Here is a 5904-nt window from a genome sequence, read left to right on the forward strand (position 1 = left end):
AACTCACATAATAGGTCAAAGGTCAGCGGCTGCACGCCTATTTTGAATCAAATGTGTCGTAGCCTGCGGCGGTCACATTTACATTTAACATGACGACAAGGGATGAGGACAAGATCAGCCTTATCGAGTCCGAGTCCGTCCGTTATCGGCCCTGAGGCCTGCTGGAGAGACTGAGTGAAAACAGACAACAACTAAAAAAAAAACCCCACAATTCTCGACTTACATTCCGCACTGTGCTTTTTTTAATTTTATTTGTGCTGCAAATGAAGTTTTTGAGATTGACAAAATCAAATTTAACGACAGCCGATAGTTCACTCATTCTTGGCTCTCAACGGGACCAACAGACTTCACAGTACTCGGCGCCGGCCACACTAAAATACAAAATGGAAATGATTGTTGTACAACAGCTTCAGATATCTGTCACTGAGATCAGTGATGACTGGAGTGCAGTTCGAAGCGGACATGGACGTTTGGTCTGCGACACTGGTAGGTTGAGTGCACGCGGTAGTTGGAGCATGCAGTAGCACATTTCATATAGTACCAAAATTGCACGCTAAAAAGAACAATTGCACGGTCAATGAAACACAATGGGAAATGGTACGAATAATCCATGTCATGTGACATACAAGCCACCAATCAAATGACAACAACTTATTGAATCATTTCCTTAGCAGGCTAGCTAGCATGGGCTAGCTCAACATGTACCTGTCTTGAAAATAAGCTTGTTAAAGTCATTCACTAGTTTCAGAATACTAAATCAGCTCGTGCTGGTGACACAGTCGCTGCAGCACCGAGCCTCCAAACAGTCCATATCGACAGACAGATTTAAAGAATCTAATTCACTTTGTTAGTCCCTCAGCTAATAAGTCTTTGGGGAAATGAAAGAAAACATGTTGGTTTCAGGGTTGTGATCCTAATGCCTGCTTGTTAGAAAGCATAATGCAAAAGATAAATAAAAATGAGAATGAACTGTTTGAGGAGGAGTGTAAATACCTGTGTTTTGAGAGAAAACAGTGGTTATTGTCATCATTTCTGAGCATATTATCGCTCAATAAGCAAGTTACATGAAAACAACTTTGATCAAATTACATGCAAGATCAAAGGGCAGTGGTATAATTTAAATATGTATTTATCGTCTTTCAGACATCATCCTGTTCACTAAAGCTCAGTTATGCTAATGAATTAGGGGCGTGGCCACTGTGAGTGACAGCTCACGTGTTGTCACTGCAGTCAGTTGGAGGCTGCCGCTGTGAAACCTTTTCCTTCAACATTTTATTACAAATATTTCTAATAATACGGCTTGTGTAGTTAATTGTGCAAATGAATTATCTAAGATGTGTGCATGCTGGTATTTCTGTCGAGTCAAATTGTAATGTCATCTTGGATGCTAACGATGTTAGCATTTTTTGCAGTTATCGATAGCTTCACGGCGTTAGAGTGTTAATCCACGATTACTAAGGAAATAAGTGGGTCCTAATTTTGAATGGCCACATCAACCATTATGAGACCCAACGCTTAACCCACCTCCCCCCAAAATAAATATGATGTAATAAACATCCAAATCAATATTAGCCTGTTAGCCAAGCTCATTGGTAAGACACTAAAGGTGTTAGCATTTGTAGCCATGGAGGACATTAGGTCTTAATCCATGATTACTGGGGAAATAAGTGGGTCATAATTTTGAATAGCCACATCAAAGAACAACCATTATGAGAATCACTGCTCAACACCCTAAAATATGATGCAATAAACCCTTAAATCAATATTACCCTGTTAGCTGAGCTCATTGGTAAGATACTAAAGGTGTTAGCATTTGTAGCCACGGAGGACATTAGGTCTTTAATCCACCATTACTGGGGAAATAAGTGGGTCCTAATTTTGAATAGCCACATCAAAGAACAGCCATTATGAGAATCACTGCTCAACACCCTAAAATATGATGCAAATAAACCCTTGAATCAATATTAGCCTGTTAGCTGAGCTCATTAGTAAGATACTAAAGGTGTTAGCATTTGTAGCCACGGAGGACATTAGGTCTTTAATCCACGATTACTGGGGAAATAAGTGGGTCCTAATTTTGAATAGCCACATCAAAGAACAGCCATTATGAGAATCACTGCTCAACACCCTAAAATATAATGCAATAAACCCTTGAATCAATATTAGCCTGTTAGCTGAGCTCATTGGTAAGATACTAAAGGTGTTAGCATTTGTAGCCATGGAGGACATTAGGTCTTTAATCCACCATTACTGGGGAGATACGTGGGTCATAATTTTGAATAGCCACATCAAAGAACAACCATTATGAGAATCACTGCTCAACACCCCAAAATATGATGCAATAAAGCCTTGAATCAATATTAGCCTGTTAGCTGAGCTCATTGGTAAGATACTAAAGGTGTTAGCATTTGTAGCCACGGAGGACATTAGGTCTTTAATCCACGATTACTGGGGAAATAAGTGGGTCCTAATTTTGAATAGCCACATCAAAGAACAGCCATTATGAGAATCACTGCTCAACACCCTAAAATATGATGCAATAAACCCTTGAATCAATATTAGCCTGTTAGCTGAGCTCATTGGTAAGATACTAAAGGTGTTAGCATTTGTAGCCATGGAGGACATTAGGTCTTTAATCCACCATTACTGGGGAGATAAGTGGGTCATAATCTTGAATAGCCACATCAAAGAACAGCCATTATGAGAATCACTGCTCAACACCCCAAAATATGATGCAATAAAGCCTTGAATCAATATTAGCCTGTTAGCTGAGCTCATTGGTAAGATACTAAAGGTGTTAGCATTTGTAGCCGCGGAGGACATTAGGTCTTTAATCCACCATTACTGGGGAAATAAGTGGGTCATAATCTTGAATAGCCACATCAAAGAACAACCATTATGAGAATCACTGCTCAACACCCCAAAATATGATGCAATAAAGCCTTGAATCAATATTAGCCTGTTAGCTGAGCTCATTGGTAAGATACTAAAGGTGTTAGCATTTTTAGCCGCGGAGGACATTAGGTCTTTAATCCACCATTACTGGGGAAATACGTGGGTCATAATCTTGAATAGCCACATCAAAGAACAACCATTATGAGAGTCACTGCTCAACACCCCAAAATATGATGCAAAACCCCCCCCTTGAATCAATTTTAGCCTGTTAGCTGAGCTCGTTAGTAAGAAAGGTGTTAGCATTTGTAGCCGCGGAGGACATTAGGTCTTAATCCATGATTACTGGGGAAATAAGTGGGTCCTAATTTTGAATAGCCACATCAAAGAACAACCATTATGAGAATCACTGCTCAACACCCCAAAATATGTAGTTTTTATCCTTCAACAAGGAAAACATGAATAAATAATATATATATATATATATATATAAAATAATGAAAAAGCTCAGTTAAGTAGCAGTTTGGAGTCAATATAAAGTATTTTTAGGTAATAATTCTGCGAGTTGGAATTAATTTCTTCAACCTTACCTTGGCTCCACCCACAGAGCCTGTGCACACCTGGGTAGGCGGAGCTTACAGGGGGCACGAGGAACAGTGGGAAAGAAGGTGTTAGTTAATCTGTTGGTAATTCCAAACGACCTGGGTGTGGTGAGGGTGAAAAAACAAGATACGACACCCATAAAAGACACAAAAGGCGAGAACAAGGAAGCAGATTTACAACAAAAGAGAGTGATGACAAACAGAAAGACAGATGAAAAGTGAAGCGGAAAGGAATGAGAGGCGATGGAAGAGCAGAGAGGACGTGGGTTGTACTGCCATGATTCATGTGGAAATGCACCGCAGTAGGGTACTAACCCAGTTTGAGTCTTAATCCAAAACCCAACCACCCAGAGAGTAAAGAAGCCCAAATTAATAATAAATCAATGATAAACATGAGCACAGCGACAAGTATAATCATGAAAGCAAACATGAATGAATGAGAGGAAAGAAGATCTTCTCTGTTACTATCTGGGGAAAATACCACAGAATCTGTCTCTCTCTCTGGACCTGTTTCCACAGCTGTCGGCCTACTGAGGGACTTCTATAAAACAAAATACTGAATAATAATCTGTCTGTGTGAGTGACTGAGTGAGTGAGTGAGAGAAAGAGAGCGTAGTTTTCCAGAACCTCGAGTGTGTGAAGTTGAAGTTTCTGCATTAAATATGTCTAAACAGGCTGATTTGCACAATTGTGATGGGAAAAAGCTACGCTATCTAGCCAACTAGTGTGGAAGCATTGTAGGGTTTTTGTTTTTTTTAACTAAATCACTAAAAGTAGCAAGAAAAACAGACAAAAGGTAACAGTATAAGGATGCACTGTTACCTGTTTGTTTTTCTTCTTCTAATATCTATGTAGTACAAGGGAACCATATCACAAACCCAAGCCCCTCATCATAACCCAATCCTAACCCAAACCCTAATTTTCACCCCCAACCCTAGTCCTATCCCTAGCCTAAAACCTAGCTATAATTTTAACCCATACCCAACCCTAGTCCTACACTAATCTGAGCCTCAACTCAACTCTAGTCCTTACCCTAGCCATACACTAATCCGAGCCCCAACCCTAGCCTTAATTTTAACCCAAACTCTAGTCCTAACCCTACCCCTGCAGTAATTCTTTACGAAAGTCCTAATTTTAACCCCAATCCAACCCTCTTCTTCAACTTTGCCCAACACTAATACTAGCCCTCAACCCTAGCGCCAATTTTAACCCCAACTCAACCCTAGCCCTAAACGTAGCTGTACACTAATCCAAGCCCCAGCCGTAGCTCTAATTTTAACCCAAACTCAACCATGGTCCTAACCCTAGCCCTACACTACTCCAAGCCCCAACTCAACCTTAGTCCTAATCACAGCCCCACAATCTATCCTAAACCCTAGTCCTAATTTTAACCCCAACCCAACCCTGGTCCTGACTTTAGCCCAACACTAACCCCAGCCCCAACCCTAATACTAGCCCTACAATAATCCAAGCCAAATCCTAGCCCTAACTTTAAAACCAATCCACCCCTAGTCTTAATTTTAGTTTAACACTAATCTGAGCCCCAACCTTAGCCTTAATTTGAACCCCAACATAACCCTGGTCATAACCTTAGCCCAGTCCTAACCCTAGCTCAAACTGCTGCCTAGTGGTCTGATCTCACCAATGCACACGGTCACAACACATACACACTGCAAAACAATGTGCATCATATAACAAGCTTTCGTATTGTGTTAGCGTGTAGTGTTCAATGGCTTTAAAAACAATCCTGAAATCAAACCCCATTGTTTTTTTTGTTGTTTTCTTTCTGCGCATTGTTGAATTAGCTGTAACACAAGTGTTAAATGTCTCACTGCCATTTGAAATGATGCGCGGACATGTGTTGGATCGGGCACCTCATCTCACCTCTGATGGACTAAATCTGTTAAACCTGATGTACACGGTTTGACCTGCTTGAACCTGAGAGTTGAAGTGTTCTTGAAACATGAGCAAATCTGTAACCTCAATCACAGGTTTGTGATTAAGATGCAGAAAATAGGAGATTTTATCCACATACGGTACTTAAATGTACTCTACAAGCCAAAGATCTTTTTAAAGTGATTTTTAAAGAACAAGTTTCTGTCCGTACACACTCTCCCCGCCGTTCTAAGCTCTCTAAGCTCCTGGTTCCTGTTTATGTAGCCACGGGCCCGGCTGCAGTGGTGTGCACACTGTGCACGGCGTGGTTGCTGGGTCACAGTTGCCAGGTGCTGCAGAATAAAACCCCAAGGACTCCCATCGGTGTACACGCTGTTCACAAAGTGTGATGGCGACTCACTGAATGGAAACACGAGGAGAAACTGGCTGCTAAACAAAGACTCGCTGCCTGTGGTGAATGTTTGTTAGTCTGTGGATCTAATTTTTGTACAACCAGAATGGTTTATTAAAAGCA

General features: G+C 40.8%; 1 protein-coding gene across 1 annotated transcript in view; it reads right to left on the reverse strand.

Annotated features, from left to right (window-relative positions):
• far1 (fatty acyl CoA reductase 1) overlaps nucleotides 1–5904 on the reverse strand; it is a 56543-nt gene that overhangs the window by 4117 nt on the left and 46522 nt on the right. The window lies entirely within an intron of this gene.

The sequence above is a fragment of the Thalassophryne amazonica genome, chromosome 8 (assembly GCF_902500255.1).
Source record: "Thalassophryne amazonica chromosome 8, fThaAma1.1, whole genome shotgun sequence".
Taxonomy (NCBI): domain Eukaryota; kingdom Metazoa; phylum Chordata; class Actinopteri; order Batrachoidiformes; family Batrachoididae; genus Thalassophryne; species Thalassophryne amazonica.